The following is a 17,390-nucleotide window of genomic DNA, read 5'->3' as shown; positions in this document are numbered from 1 at the left end:
GCAAAGTGAAGTAGAAAATAAAACAAATGCAACACTAAGCATTCAAAGGCCTATGCTGGCTCTGTTGGAAATCTCTGCTGTCAATATAGTCCCAATTTCTGGTGGGGTAGGATTTAGTTTTTATAGTTTTTAATTGTTCTAAAGCTGCTGCCATGTCTTGCCTCAGATAAATCAATAGTGCTGTCTCTCTGTGTGACTAAAGTGCATGCCAGTGAAGATAAATCACTCAACCTCCTGCTTTCACTTCTCCAGACCCATCCTCTTAGAAGTGGATGACGCTTCCTATCAATATTTGCATGGTTCTCACAATGCACCGGCCACCCTGCTAATTAAATGCCTATCAGTAATTAAACCAGGTGCGATTCTGCTATTATTGCACCATTTTCATCTGCTTAGCTAAACTCGTTTACGGTGTACATTGAGTGTATATACACTGAGGGTACAAAGCACACCTTCTCTTTCCATGACAGACTGACCAGGTGAATTCAAGTGAAAGCTATGATCCCTTATTGATGTCACTTGTTAAATCCACTTCAGTCAGTATAGGTGAATGGAAGGAGACAGGTTCAAGAAGGATTTGTATGCCTTGAGACAATTGAGACATGGATTGTGGCAACGAGTGGAACATAATACATAGACAGCAACCAAGCTATGTCTACCATGGTTATAGCAGAGAATAACCATAGTAAGCTTCTCCCAGGAGGGTCTCCACTTCAGACACTCTTTGAAAAGGCATTGAGCTTCGTGGACTACATTAACAATATATGAATCTCTACTTTCCTCTCTCTGTTGACAGTTTGGTGTTATTAAAATGTCATTTGTGAGGTGCCTGGGGATTAGCGTGATGGACACACACAGGCACACAGACACAGAGACAGAGACAGACACAGACACAGACAGACACACAGACACACAGGCACACACACACACGCACACACACGCACACACACACACACACACACACACACACACACACACACACACACACACACACACACACACACACACACACACACACACACACACACACACACACACACACACACACACACACATACAAATGCTTACAAATGAAAATAGTGGGACAAGATAGAAAGCTTAAAATCCTCTATATTCTAGTGAGAGAAGATGGTGGTGCCGCCTGACAGTGGTCCTCTGGATTATATTAATTATCTGTATTTAAGAATCTCAGCCGGTGGCCTGAACCGTCACAGGACAATGCCGTAGAATTCCCCATACAATACTGCCCCCTGCTGTTATTCTCCAGAACACCTACTGTTACTATAGTCTGCAGGCTCTACCTGCATGGTCTCTTACATCACTATGTCTTCTTATATTTTGTATCTCTGCAGTTGTGTGTTTCTCTGTCTCGCCGTGTCAGTATATTTCTGTTATTTTGCATGTCTGTCTTTATTATCTAGCAACATCTTGCCTGTTCCCTTTCTTGCAAAATAGGTGTCCAGTCCATTGGAGTAGTTATTTTATAATGTCTCTTAATTATAGAGCATGCTGTAATCAATTAACATCATGGATGCACCCACCGTGAAACTACTGAGGAGGGGAGAGAGAGAGAGAGAGAGAGAGAGAGAGAGAGAGAGAGAGAGAGAGAGAGAGAGAGAGAGAGAGAGAGAGAGAGAGAGAGAGAGAGAGAGAGGGGGGGAGAGAGCGAGAGAGAGGGAGAGAGAGTGAGAGAGTGGGGGAGAGAGAGCGAGAGAGAGGAGAGAGAGAGAGAGAGAGAGTGAGAGAGTGAGAGAGAGAGAGAGAGAGAGAGGGAGAGAGAGCGAGAGAGAGGGAGAGAGAGAGGGAGAGAGAGAAGTGTTGTTGGGGGAGAATCATGAAGATGCTGAGACGACTTACTGGGATAGAATAAATTCATTCACGGATTTGGTTTAATTGCTCATTTTACGTGTCTGTTGCTTGGTTGGCTTACGAGATCCAAGATGAAGTATCCAGTGAGTTTCCTTTTTTACAGCTCAATACTGTAGACATAAAGATTATTTTATTATTATTGGACTATTATTATTATTATTTTTGTTTTAGGGAAATTGAGGAACAGAGACCCAGAAAATGAAACTAAGGAGGAGAGGGGGTCTCCCAAAGATCCCCTGTCAGCCCCAGTCACCCCCACTCTCATCACAAATGGGTAGTCAGAGTCAGGTGTGAAACAGCTACACCCCCAGCAGGTAGGAGCACAACAAGTCCCCAGCAGCACAGTTGCCAGCCAGTGCTGATCAGAACACAGGCACAGCAAGCCGTATAACTAAAGAGCACCCCAGTGCTGGAGTGAAGGATGTACAGTACAGTACACACTATCAGGTGGCCTGCTGATGAGATTTCCTCTCTGTCTCTATTGCTCAGACCTTAGGAACACCTTAACCGAGAACATTGTTGAATTGAATTACAGTATTGAATCTCAATTCCTCTCGTTTTATTGACTATTCGTTTGTGCACCCTACCGTCTCTCACGATTGCTCTATCCATGTGTCCTTGTGTCTTTATTTACCGTTCTATCATTGTTCTGACCTACAGTATACCTCCTTATCTGTCACTCCTCCTCTCGTCTCTGATATCCTACCTATTTACTGTATCGGCTGCTGCAGCCAGGTGAAAGCCAACTGGTATCCTTCGCCTTTTATGGTTAGGTTCGGGCTCTTTGTGAGGTCAAGGAGGGCCCCACGTAAGAGATCAAACTCAAAGGAGAGCCCTCACTGGTCACCTACAGCCTGGACAGAACAGAGATCGAATTTGGCCTTCGTGTATTTAGCTATACCATGATCATCCTGAAACTGTGTTAGTTGTGTCCGGTTTACTTGTGAAGGATAAAGGTATCTGTGTGAGCTTTCTTTGCTTGTGTTTTTAATATGTCCCTGTTTAGGTGTGCAATGAATGCATCCAGGCAATTATCATTGATATTCAAACAAGGACTTTTTGATTTTTGATTTGTAAATGATTGAATCAGCGGAATCATCTCATCCTTGTCGGTTCTGCATCAATTTTGGGATCCGTTCCCCCTCCGCTTCTCTTCTTTCTCCTGCAGTTGTTTGACCATCTGGCCGAGGTAAAAATCATCATGAGGAACACAGGGAAGGTGGGCTTTGAGTTCAGTGCTCTGTTGGGGGACCAGGATGAGTGTGAGGACTCTCGGCCTGGACATCCCCTGGTCATCCCTAGAACGGTGAGACAGCCCACAGTATAGAGGATATACAGGGCTTTCTGTACCAATCCTCTCTACCAGCACCCCATGTTTAGTATTTAGCGTAACTACATACACACATCTAGTGGTTTTACTGTAGCTATTTAGGGTGTTTTTCCTGTAACCATTTATCTGTCTCTCATTACTCAAAGTGCTACACCGAGGCGAAGGCTGAGCGGAAGCTGTCATTGTACCATCTCCCTGGGATCCCTTAGGTATTCCACAAGACTGCAGGAGGCTTTGTGTGAGCCAGAGAGCATCACTCTCAGAGCAGAGGGAATTTTCCCCAGGATGTGTCTGGACCCAGTGCTCTGTATGTGCCTTTGTTCGTTGTGGAGTTCTATCTCCATACTGTGAAACAGTTTTGTTACAGTATGTTACTCTCTATTCTTGCCTTGTGTAGATGGTGAAGGAGTCCACGGAGGCCCTGGAGGAGGACAGGAGAGATAAAGGCACCACTCGGCCAACCACTGGAGAGGGCCTCCTGTCTGACGAGGACTACATCCCTACAGTCAGTATAGTCAACTCTATCACTAATCTATTTTCCCGTGATTCGTGTACATAGATCGCACCATCAAAGCCAATTTGTTCAGTTTGTATACCAGACATGATACCTGGGTGATGTGTGGACAGATGTGTGTGACATTTATTTCTCTCTCACTGTGCTCAGCATGATTCCCTGCTGCAGATGGAGGTAGAGAGGCTCTTGTTGAAACAGAATGCCACGGCTATTGAGAAGAGACAAGTGGACCATAGGGACACACCTGCGTCCACTAGAAAGTGGCGTAAGGAGCTTAGCAGGTTGGCTCACATGCAAGTACGTAATCACACCATGGCTATGCATATATTCAGCTCATTACTGAAAGTGGGATCTCATTAAATCTCATGTTGATGGAGTACACAGTGGATTTTGGCTATGTGATCCAGGGTAGTGTTTCTACTCACATAGTTAGTCAAAGTGACAAACATTGGGCCCATGTCCATTTCCTTCTGGGCTGACCGCCGATCGCTTACAGGAACAAGGGGGTTCCTGGCAAGCATTTGGAATGAATGTAGATAGATAATGCTATATGTGGATGGTTTTGATCCAGAGCTGTCTCCTATCCTCAGGGTGAAGAACTTGCCCTATTGTAAGAATGAGACTTCTGAGGTGAAGTTTGAGCCTATCTGGATCTGAGGGAGATCAGCACCGTCATGCCTATACAGGTACAGCAGGAAAACTGTTGCACGAATAGCCAACAGTAGTTCTCCACTTCAGTACATGGATTTTTTTATTACATTTTTAAAATGTAACCTTTATTTAACTAGGCAAGTCAGTTAAGAACAAATTCATATTTATAATGACGGCCAAACCCGGGCGACACTGGGCCAATTGTGCTCCGCCCTATGGGACTCCCAACCATGGCCGGATGTTATGTAGCCTGGATTCGAACCAGGGACTGCAGTAACGCCTCTTGCACTGAGATGCAGTGCCTTAGACCGCTGTGCACTCTGGAGTATCCTCTGTGTACGTGCTGTTTTGTTGTTTTCCAACATATGTGGGAAATATTTCCACCCCTAGTTTTTAAAGGTCAAACAGGCTGAATGTGCCATGGTGCCGTTGTGGTGCCGTTGTACTGTGTGTTGTGATTGCCAGATAGTTGGGGGCCTTACAGTCCAGATCCGTCTGTGTGCCGTAGTCACCATATCCGCCCTCTCAACCTCCACGGATATGCTGCAGTTTGACAGCCTCCAGTGTGGACTGTTTCAGGTGACCACTGTCCAGCTGTTCAACCACGAGTCTGTCCCCTGTGAGTGGAGCATCGCAGAAGAGCAACAGCCCAAGAAGAAGGTACACTACCCAGCATAAGCACTGGTATTCTATACCGCCTCATGGTTTATAAGGGGTTTGTTGAAGCTGAGGGATATTTTCACAAACAGCAGGCAGCAAAACTGTACAGTACAAAAGAACACACCCTTTAAACAGATGACTTGTCAGTGGGTTTAACCTAAATTATGTGCTTTTACCATTAAAGCAAATAGCTAATTAGGTGCATTTTTGTTCATTATCTTGTGTTTTATTATGGATTAAACATTTAAAAACAGGATATTAAGGGTATTAGCTGCAGGGCTTTGGCCCATTTTTCTTCTTGTCTTGTGTGTCTTCAGAGAATAATTATAGACCCCAGGGTCCACACTACGTCTACTGAGAGGTGAAGCTCATCTCATTTATATTTGGGCTTTATCTTTACCAATAGGACTGCATTGTATCACAGAGTAAACCAATATCAAGATACTATATTCACCAAGTCCTCTTCAGTAATGACATTATCTACATAGATATTAATTAGGCTATGGTATAGATATTGTATCTCTCTGTTATTGTTTAAATGTATTATACCATGGCATTGTTGAATACTCGTTTCTGATTGGCTTGAAGGGCAGACATGCATTATTTCCCTATAATGCACAATATATTTGCACGGTAGAATTCAATGGCTATAGTTCCTACATGTTCTATGTTTGAGCTGCTTTTGAAAGCAAAAGACGAATCGAAAACATTATTGGCATTATTTATTTCGATTTTCATAGTAGCCAGCTAGGATGATGGTTTGATTAGCTAAACTAGCAAGTCTGTTTGGTTACCAAGGGAACTGGTGTCGCTAGCTAGTAAACTTGCTGGCTACTTCAGTGAATGTTGAACACATTTCCACCTGCAAATGAACACAATTCTGCGTTAAATTATAGCCATGGTATAAAAGGGACAATCAACTCGGGGCTTGCGTTGTGGAACACACCATCCACGTCGTTCATTATTTTCCAGAGAATGCATTGCCCCTCGTTGATTATCCCTTTCTTTACAGTTAATAATTGTTATTAATTCAAGTAATATGTGCCTATAGCCTGTGTTTAGATTGACAAGCATGTACCCCTCCACCTGAGATGGAAGGCCAGATTGGAGCAACATCCTCCCCCAGGTGTGTTTGAGATGCTTCCTTCAACAGGCGTGCTGTATCATGGAGACAGAGTCAACATCCAGGTCAAAGTCAGCCCAGCTGAGTGGGTAAGTAGGTCCAAAAGGCCCATTACAGTTTAATATATTTAAGCAGTCATGACTGCAGGGAACACAGCTCTCTCATAAATGACAGAAAAAGTTTGAACTTGTCGCTCTAGTCTGTTCTGTTAACATTGCATGTCTGCATTTTCTCAGTATTTCCAGAGCTCATCTTTCTCATGAATGATGGAGTCAGGATGAACTGGTCACAGCCAGCTGGGGACAGAAATGAGCCCTGGGAGACACAGATAAGAGGACAGACTCACAGAGAGCCTTATCTCTCTCTGCCGCATTATGGACCTCCTCCATCAGATACACACACACCAATGACAGTTCTGCTGCCTGGTGCTTTAGAGTCTTGATGGCTTTTTGTGGAGATTAGCTGAACCTAGCTAAAAGATTGGTGTAGCCTCTACAGTGTGTGTCTGGTTGGTGAAAGTAATGTTGAAGAGTCAGGGAGAGACAGAGACAACTAAGGGAATACTGGAAGAGAGAGAGTGTTGGCTGGGCTGCTGTTCAAATAGTGTCTGGCTGCTTCCCTGGATGTGAATGGCTGTGTTGTTTCCATAGAGGGTGTACAGCCAGAGGCTGGTGGTGTCAGTGGCCCAAAGCACCCAGAAGATGCTGCTGCTGGCCAGGGGCAGGGAGAGGAGCCGCAGCTGGAGTTATCCTCCTCTGTGCTGGAGCTGGGACCCACCCTCCCATTCAGTGCTGGAGAGGAGACTGACGTGATCATATGGAACCCTTGCCTCTTTCCCATCGAGTTCTAATCCCGGGAGTTTGACAAGAAATACCAGGAGGAAGAGAAGGTGAAATCATTTGACTGCCTCTAATGGTGGACCTTGGCAGACATGGTTCTTATCAAAGAAAACATCAATTGTGTGTTGAATGATCTCCTATGTTCTGTTTAGGTTGTATTACCTTTCAAGTATGAAGAAATACTGTTTAAGAGTTTTGGAATATAATCTCTCCCTCTCTCTCTTAAGATTCTGCATATGATGAAGGGCTATGATGACCAGAATTTCCTGCTGATGGCCTCACACGCCCCAGGAGAGTCACTAACTCCTGAGCTAATCGACTATTATAATGACCACAACTGTGAGGAGGAGGAGGACGGTAGGTCTGCTCTGCAGTGGAATCAAACTTGGATTTTTATTCTGCTGTCAGACTGACTGAACATCTCTTATCGGGATGGAAAAGCAGTACATTAATATTTACTGATAGCTTACTGATTTAGATGTCATGTATAATCCATTGGGGTGAGTTCTGGGACTTTCGGTATAAAAGGCCTAGTTTGATCTGCAGTGGAAGCTTTGATTTGACCTGGGATAATCTGTAGTGGAAGTTCTCACTGACTCAAAGCGTTGTCTGGTTCCCCAGACTCCAAGGCTGGCTCCTCTACAGATGAGGAGGCGTCTGAAGCAGGGGAGAAGGGAGAGCAGTACGAGGAGCTGGCCACCCCACCCCTTCCAGAACGACTCATGGAGGAAAAGAAAAAGGCAGCTCCCTCCAAAGATGAGACGTCATGTGGAGGTACTGAACAAGACCAAATACATCACACTATAACACTCCGAACAGTACAAATGACTTACCATTGCAGAAACAGATAGAACAGCTGAACATCATTCACACTGCTCACAGCATGCAACTTTGTCACAGAATACCACAGACATTATATGTGACGCTGGTATGAATGATTCGGGAGACAGGCACAGGAAGCGTGCCATGTAAAGGCGCGGGGACAAAGACCAAACAAACACATGTATAACACACAGGGTTGAAACCCAAGCAAAAGAGCGAGGTGTACCTCGCATAAATAACACAAGAGCACAATGATTATCACACAGGACGAGACCCGTAATCATCAGCGCAATCCACAATTGCACGAAAGCCAAAACACACAGCACAGGTACTCACATGCACCAACGGACATAGTAACAATAACCGGCAGCCTAATGGTGAAATGAAGGGCACATTTATACAAATACAATCAGTGGGAATGGGAACCAGGTGTGCGCAATGACACAGTTCGGAGGGATCCGTGACACTATAATAGTCATAGAGAGCAAAAACAGCAGGTATCACGTTGCATTCTGTCCCTAGACCTGATCAAAGCCACCGTGGACAGCAGGACTGCCAGTGTAGGGGACCTGGAGGTCAACCCAGTGTCCAGAGCTATCGCCCACCACATGGGCATTGACCTGTCACCTGAGGGCCAGGCTACACGAAACCGCCGAACATCGCAGTCATTGTGCATGAGGCTCCCCTCTCAGGAAAGCAGCAGCACATCGACCATTTGAAAAAGTAGCAGTGAGAAAAGCATTTATCTGTGTGCAGGTAAAACGGGCACAACAGTGACTCTTGACAAACACTAAGGTGCAGCATGTCTAAGCATTGATCCTGTGGTGCTGGTTGCATTGTCCTCAGGGATGACCTCTGCTAACCTGCAGGCCCACAAGCTGTGTGCCAAGGCTGCCATTGAGCATGCTCAGAAGAGGGTGGAGGAGGCCGGTGAGTCTCAGCTTGATGGATAGGTATTCACGGGGCGTCTCACTCTGTAGATAGCCAATGATAACTGTATCAAACAAATTGTAATGTATGGCATTAAAGCCTAACATTAAACTAACTTTGGATGAACTATATACTGTGTTTGTAGTTGTCTAACTGTGATGTGTGTTTGTGTCTAAACAGCCCAGGCTATGGTGGAGGTGATGGGGCCTGCTGGTCAGGGTGCTGGTACTCTGAGTGTGGAGGCTAAAGCCAAACACCCTGCTGAGGGCAGTCAAGTCAACGACCCCCATCCATCTCTACCAGTAACAAGAACAGTGTTGTGGGTCGGATGAGGATTTAACAGGTCACCGCCCTCTCAATGGTACCCGCAGCTCATCACAGTAATGTGTATTACAATATCAAAGCTAGGAGTTTGTAATGCCTCTTATTAGTGCTTGCTTTCTGTGCAGGGTGGTGTTCCTATCTACCAGCAGCTGAGCATCAATGTGAATGTGAGCCAGGTCGTAGAGCTGGGCCTGATGAACTGACTGCTACCAGACCAACTGCTGGTGGGCAACCTCTCAGAGAGACCACAGGTGACATACAGTACAGAGACACACAGAGCCCATGTGGGCCTCTCAGTCTTTGGTCTGGGATGTTTCAAGTTTTATTAGACATACAGTATGAACAGGATACACATGGTATACACTGTCCAACAAAATGCTTACTTGCAGGTCCCTTCTCGACAATGCAACAACAATCATTTATAGTCCATGGACCCTGAATAAATCCCCTGTGTGATCTGAAGAGCGTGTAAATGATGCATGTGATGTCCCCTAGCAGCTGAGTGACTGTCACCGGGGTGTTGTGATGGACGGGATGGAGACGCTGTACTGCCGCTCCCCCAGCAGCATCCTATAGATCATCAAGGCTTCATCTACATGGTCAACCTCTCAATCAACTACTACGTCTTCAAAGCCAAGGAGAGGGCACAGAGAGAGGCAGAGGGTGAGGACAAACTAGTCCAAAGGAGACTGCGCCCCATATAAACCTCTCTGTTATTGGGAGGGGACTATCCTAGTGGAACAGAGACCCTGAAAAGCAACATACTTGAAGAGTCTCTTGAAGAGGTAAATACGTATTGACCTTTCTATGTATTTTTGCCCATGAATATATAATCCTAATAATGATGATCTTTAATTGATGTCCCCTCTCTTCTCTGTTCCCCATGTGTTTGACGGTGTAGGGTTTGGACTCAAAAGCCCTCCTATCCCCTCCTCCACTATGTCCTCTGTCATACTCTACACTAAGAACAGGCCTGTGTCCAGTGCACAGCAGATCACTAGTTCCTTCCCCTTCATGGTGTCCTCAGCCCCAAAGGAAGCTTAAGGCTCGGTCAAGGTATAAAGGTCCTCCATGAAAAATAGCATAACTTCACACATCAATCCACTATTGCCACCATATCCACTTGTTTATTTTGAACTTCTTGCTTACTCTGAAAAACATGATTGATGATACTGTATTGACATTATGTCTAGACTTATGCTCATTCCCTGGAACACTTGTTAACCTCGTTAACAACGGTTTCTGAATGCCTTTTACATTTGTCCATTTAAATTGGATGATAAATGAATTAATGAGGCTATTAATTATAGCCAGGTCTAACTGAATGGGTCTTACAGGAAGAGGCGTTGACCTCTACTGAAGGACGGGGGGAAGAAGGCAGACACGGGCAGAGAGAGTCAGAAAGACAAGAGACCCACCATAGCCAAAAAGGGGTCCAGGAGCCAATGACTCCCGCTCCCCTCCTCTAAAGGCTGTGACTCGCTTATTTGACACTGAGCAGTGCCAACAGGAGTCCCAACAGGAGTCCCAACAGGAGTCCCAACAGGAGTCCCAACAGGAGTCCCAACAGGAGTCCCAACAGGAGTGCAAACTACATAAGAATACACAAGAATAAACACTGATGTGCATGAATGTGACTTAAAGGTTTGTGTTGTTTTCTATAGGCTCACCACATTCCACTGGAATGTCCCGCCCTATGGAGAGGCGACCCTGAAGATCTGGTTCCACTCCCAAGTCCCTGTCAAGTTTGACAAAACACTGAATTTTGAGTTGTTGGGTACCAAGATATGTTTCAAAATGTACTGTGGGGGAATCTATACATATCTATCCATCAGCAGAAACACAAAGTGAGTATTGTTTGTTTCTAAAATACATTTGTGTTTTTTTATTCCTTGTGAAATATAACCAATTGTTATAAATAGCTGAGTTTTGTTAGATCTCATACTTTTTTGTAGGTTGAAATGTTTTATTATCGCTGTAAATGATGTGCTGAGTGTGTGTCGTTTGGTCTATCCCAGGATGGTATTTGCCCACAGGAAGAGAGTCCTTTGCTGAAGCGTTGCAGAAGAGCTACATCATCCGCTCTGTCCTCTATGAGTTTGGCCCACTGCTCTGTGGCAAGACCACAGATAGGTAAGGGGATTAACTTCCACTACCCTAACTCTGTGAGTTTATTCACTGTAACTCCATAGAGGACAACATGTGTGATGCATGCCTGTGTGTTACCTGTCTGTGCCATAGGTATATAGAGGAAGTATCCAGAGAACATGGAAAGGTTGGTGATACACAACAACACCCCACTGGATGCTGAGATTCACTTCTTCTTCCAGCATGACACCAAGGCTGCCACCTACCAACTGGACCCTCCCAACATGACCCTTAAACCCAACGAGAGACAAGAAGCCAATCAGAACTACTCATGACATCATAGAATGTAGTCTGAGATGTCGGATTAGTCAGAACCCTGACTGTGTGACACAAACTTACCTAGAAGTTATGACTGTTCACTGATATTATCAGTGAACATTCTCACGCCCATTTACTTTTGTTCTCGTTTTGAAACTCCAATGATCCATGGTTGTGCCCTGGCAGATAGAAGACAGTGTGGTGTATCAAAGAGAACCCAGAGCCAGCATTTCTGTTGTGGGGTCCATCCCGAGCTTGAATGCAAGCAGCTGCATTTTGAAAATAATTCATTAACATTACCCAGAACTGCTGTATCGTTTTTAAACCTGCTTCAGTAACAAAGTAGGAGATTTGTTTTTGTCATGGTAGTTTTCTGTTGATTTTCCTTTCGCCACTCTACTACATTCTCCCTGTGCTGGTTGTGAACCTCAGGAAGAACACAAGGAGTCTGTACCTGCGTAACAACACGCTGCTGCCTGTAGCCTGGAGGCTAGAGGTGCTGGGGGATGAGTTCAGTGTTTCCCAGGACCAGGGCATCATACTTAGGGATCCTTGGGGTGTCCCTACCCAAACCCCTAACCCTAAACTTAACCCCTACCCTTATTCAAACCATAACCTTAACCATAACCCTGACCTACCCCTAACCTTAATTCTTACCTTAACCATTTTAAATTTCAACTTCAAAGGGGTAGAGAAGCCCCAAGGATCCCGGATAGCATGGACCCTTGTCTCAAGCCAGATTGCGCGATTGCCGTCTGCACTGATCGGTTGAGGAACGAGCGTTGCGTAGGAGTGACGCCATCTGACATGAGACAATGGCCCATCAACCTAAAGAGAGCCATATGCCTCGAGGTACATTACTGGATGATGATTGATTTGTTGTTTGGTATCGACTGTTGCATTATTCCTGTTTACCTCATATTGTTGTTGTGTGACATTCTGTCTGTGTTGCCGTGTGTGTTATGTGCCTGATGTGAGGAACAGACAGCCCCCAGGTCTGCTTCTCTACATAGGTGGTCCACCTCCATGTAGACTGTACCAAGGAGGTGACCGTGGCCTTCTGCTCAGAGCCGCCCATAGTACTGACTGCCCAGCCTATCAAGTGTAAGCTGTGCAGGGTGGTGTTCCAGCAGGAGGTGGACCAGGTGCCAGACTGGGACGACCGCCTCAGGACCATCATGTGGGTTGAGTCTGGGAAACAGGCGGGTAGTCAACAGTCTGCAAAGAAGAAGTTCAAGTCACACAGGCTTACTAAAAAGGCTACCTTTTTGTGACTGTATTTATTGTTTATCATCATGACCCATGCAGGGAGGATATTTGCTGACTACTCAGACTCCTTGCTCTGGTCAAATGCTACACCACGCCCACAGACATCAGTTTCTCCACAATCAGTCTGGATCTGAGTACCTCCCCAATGATTTCTGGAATGTAAACACATTCTATCTGTTCTGATTGGTCCCAGAAACCCATGGGTTGGGTCAGAGCCAGGGTAAAGCAGCGTTTTGAAAATATGTCATTAGCTTTAATACTCTGATTGGTTCGAGATGATCCAATTGCTGATGACTGTTTTCTACAACACCCCTTATTTTGACGTTACCACAAATTACTTCAAGGGTGTGGCTGTCTCAGAATTAAATATGTTGCGAACAAACGGCGGAAGAATTCCTTTTGAGTCGTCAGGCAAGGGATGAGAGGCCATTGTATTTTAATTACAGTAACTAGTGAAGTAAATTGAGTGTGCTCTGTCTGTCCCCATCGGCTCTGTCTGTCCCCAGGCAACTCTCCTCATCAGGTGGACTTCAAACGGGGGAGAAATGTGGGCTTCAAAGCTTAAGACTCAGACAGAAAGGCTAATTATACACTTAACTCCTCATAATGCAAATTCACAGCTACCTTTTCACTCCTTTGCTTTGTCTGAAGTTTTATAATGACATCCCTTCCCCCTGCAGAAGTGTGTGCTCAAAGACATGGGCCTCAACATCAAGGTATCTCTGAGCAGAATCTTAGCAGAAATGAATCTCCCTCTTTCTCCCTCTATGTCTACCATTTGTTCTGATTCGGGATTTTCTCTCTCTCTCTCTCTCTCTCTCTCTCTCTCTCTCTCTCTCTCTCAGATTAAGAATGGGCGTTCAGTTGTTCCATCCTGGACTCAGCTGGCCTGGATTTCTCCTTCCCCAAAGACACCTTTGTAATTGGCTTCATCTACGATGCAGGGATGGTGCCAGCTACACAGACACTGATCATAAGCAACAACAGAGAGAGGGGCATCAGGTAACTGCTGACAAGTTGCCTCGCCCTCTGCCTTTGTTTGAGCGACAACTTTAAAACCGAAAAAAAAAAACAGCCTACATCCATTGACAGGCTCGCTGTTGGCCCTTTTCATTTCCTCTCCTTATACTTCCAAATGAAATGTAATGAATAGGACAGAGGGCCTCACTGCACTGGCAGGGAAAAGCAGAGGTAATATATATTAGTGACTCTCAATGAAGGAGCTGCCATAGGGTGTTATTCTCCTCTTCAGTCCAGATCAGGGATAATCAACTAGATTCAGCTGCGGGCCATTTTTTTCCTGAGTGGATGTTCGGGGGGCCGGAACATAATTACTAATTAGTAGTAGACTGCAAATTGACAGCAAGAAGCCCAAACAGATATAATATTTGACTAAAACATAATAATTTCTAACCTTGCTCAGTATGCGATCACGTTGTGTCTCTCTATTATGCATGGGAATACTTGGGAACAGATTTTTTATTTTTTTTGTTTCTCAGAAATAAATTAAACCACCTGCGGGCCGCCAGTTGGGGAACCCTGGTGTAGATTGTCAGTTCTCTAACACCCCGTTTTTGGAGGCGGGGTTCCAGACGGAAGTGCTGCCCCCTGGTGGGTCCATGGCGGTGCCCATCACCTTCTACCCATAGGAGGCAGTGCAATACCATGAGCGAGTGGTCTTTGAGATCAATGACTGTGTCGAGCAGGTGGTCGAGACCCTAGGTCAAGGAATTGAGATGAAGGTGAGGAGATGCCTGTGTGTGTGTATATGTGCATACGTGTGTGTGCTTGTGCATCTTTATGCATACGTTTCCTGTGTACTTCTTCCTCCCAGGTTGACTTTGAGGACCCCAGACACAAGGTGGTGAATCTGGGGGCTCTGCAGATTGGTCAGAAGATCAGGAGGGTGATTCCCCTGGTGAACAACAGCCACTCCTCTCTGACCTCTCCCTTCTGCTCAGCTCCACTGTACACACTCTGCTTGACTCCAGGGTACTGTACGCCTCTCAGAACCACCTCAACATCACTGTCACTGTGTCCTCTCTCTGAAAGGCAAGCCATATGGCTACCTCGACCTGGCAAGTAGTACAGTAGCTACATTAATGGATGTTTTGCTCAGAATGTAGCTATAAAGATAACACAGTTGAGAGTTGTCATACTAGTTTAGTTCTACCTGTGTGAGTGAGTGTGATGAGACATGTATTGCTCTCCTGTACCGTCGGTGCTGTCAGTGAACCCGCCAGGTGAGGTGACCCTGAAGCCTTTTGGGGGCCTCTATTTGGTGGAGGTGCTATTCTCTCCCATGTAGCGCATGGCTCCCTTCACCTCAGAGCTGCAACTTGAGTATCTGGGCACGGTACCCCCGCTGCTGGTGCTGAATGGCTGCTGTCATGACATGGAGGTCAAGCTGGACCAGGACTACCTGCCCTTTGGAGCTGTTGCTCAGCGCTGCAAGGCCATAAAACGCATCATGTGGAACACTGGAGAAATTGGAGCCAGGTAGGTACTCTGACACACATACTGGTGCTCATGATACATTTTGATATTTTGCTAGTTCCAGTGGGATATGAAGAGGTTTGGCAGACTTCACCCCTGCAGAGGGCTACATCTGCCCTGGGATGGAGGTTCCCTTTGAGGTGGCCTTTGCCCCTGTGGAGCTGAGATATGATGACCTGCCCTACACCGTAGAGAGAGCCATCAAATTCACCCTGGCAGGCTCCTGAATCATGCCCCCCATCATTGACCTTGTCCTACCTCACAAATCAGCGCTGGACTCTGAAGCCTGTGAACGAGGGGGAACACTGGAGGGGCCCTCCTCCTTCATCATTGATCCCTACCAGCAGCACAAGGCTTATGAGATCACATACAAAACCATGGTCTTGACCCCAGATGGCAAGAAGCACCTGGTGAGAGACACTTTTACTGTAGTTCTGTCTTAGTAGTCTGGAAAACCAGACCCTAGGCACGCCGGGAAAGGAAAACTTGTGGGAGGCAACGCGGATGTCTAGAGGGATTACTGTCTCTAGAACAGACTGAGTGTGTCTGTAGTGTGAAGAGCCTTGGTTATGAGGACACATTCTTATTGTTGCTGACAATGAACGGCAAAGCCCTTTTAGATGACTTATGTTGGTTTTGTCAAATAATACGTTTATATGACACAGTATATTATACCATTACGCACTGTAGATGCATCCTGTTATTCATCTCAGTTGCTTGACCACACTGTCTTACTCTCCTCTCCCTCTTCCAGGACTCTGTGTTCTTCTTCCCAGATGTGACAGGCATACTCTACACTCTGCATGGCACTTCTGAGGCCCTCAAAGTACATTGAGACAGGGCCTGTCCACAACTGGCACTCCAACCCTCAGCAGTACCACACTACTACTTTAGCAGGATGCCTATCAGCTGTTTAACACCTTGTAATGACACTGCTTCTACCTCTGTCACACTACACTACATCACCACAACTTTGTCAGCTGCCAGTACTAAAATGTTCTGTGTGCTGGTTCCTTGCTGTGGTGGAGATCATCAAGCACTGTGTTCCTGAAGGGCCTGGACTATCTGGATGTACCAGCTCTGGCCAAGAGGGACTACATGGTCTTCTTCTTCACCTACAATGAGGGCCAATGCAATGCAAACGTCAGTGGAGAGAATCTGCTCATGTCGATGTACATTATAAATGCATCCTGACCATCTTCAGGTACTTATAGATTCCAAAACCCAGATCATCACTTGCTACCTACCGATAGTTGAAGGCTGTAAATGCAGCTGTTTTCCAAGTTGATTTGTATTCAGTCATATGTGTCCTGTCCTCCTCTAATGAGTCTACAGGGGAGTACCTGTTCTCCCACCTGAACTACAAGGCCACAGAGATGGGTATCATCAGCACAATAGATATGGTGACTCCGGTGCGCCAGACAGCCTCTGCCTCTGTGAGAATGGAGAACCTCATTAGCCTGTACTTCAGTGCTGAGTGCCGCAGTCCAGATGTCAGTGTCTCCACAAGTATTGTGCCTGCATTCTCCAAGGTGGGTCTGCATGCATCTAACGTAATGACAAGATTGTTCTTTTTCTTGGCATACACTGTGTATCATTCAAATGCACATTGTGGTTGATACTATGTTTACTCCTCAATTACATAGTTTTAAACAAATGTCAAGCTAATAATTTTAGCACTGAAATAACTTGAAAAATTGTAATATGTTTAATATTTGCATATTTAGACTATATACAGCAGGCTCCAGTAATTACATTTGTTTACTGTATTTATTTTACAAATATGAATTTATTTGTCTTTGTCCTATTTATAAAGCCTTAGGGTATTTATCCATTTTGAGATTAAAGAATAAATATATTTATAGCGGACATGGTCTATCTTATCAGCTCTGATGTTGGGTGTTATCTCTTCTCGTTTCTCTAGTCTAGATCCATGTGTTCTTCTCAGAGCCACTAGGGAGAGCACTTGCTCCTCTCTAAATAGCACTCATTTGGCATCAGCACCAGATACTGTACCTCCTGGGTTCATTTGTGGGAACAGGATGGGTGTTCAGAATGCATGAAATATGTTTCCAATTAGCATAAACAGCAGTTCAATAGTGTGTTAGGTGAATAGTTGGAGTGTGTGTGTGTGTGTGTGTGTGTGTGTGTGTGTGT

The 17,390-nt window shown here is 45.4% G+C and overlaps 1 pseudogene; it reads left to right on the top strand.

Annotated features, from left to right (window-relative positions):
* The window catches only part of LOC112219233, a 62,004-nt pseudogene extending 44,643 nt beyond the window's left edge, over nucleotides 1-17,361 (top strand).
* Nucleotides 17,362-17,390: the final 29 nt, after the last annotated feature.

Source organism: Oncorhynchus tshawytscha, linkage group LG19 (assembly GCF_018296145.1).
Source record: "Oncorhynchus tshawytscha isolate Ot180627B linkage group LG19, Otsh_v2.0, whole genome shotgun sequence".
Taxonomy (NCBI): domain Eukaryota; kingdom Metazoa; phylum Chordata; class Actinopteri; order Salmoniformes; family Salmonidae; genus Oncorhynchus; species Oncorhynchus tshawytscha.
The sequence above is the reverse complement of the archived record's forward strand: the minus strand, read 5'-3'. Positions and strand labels throughout refer to the sequence as shown.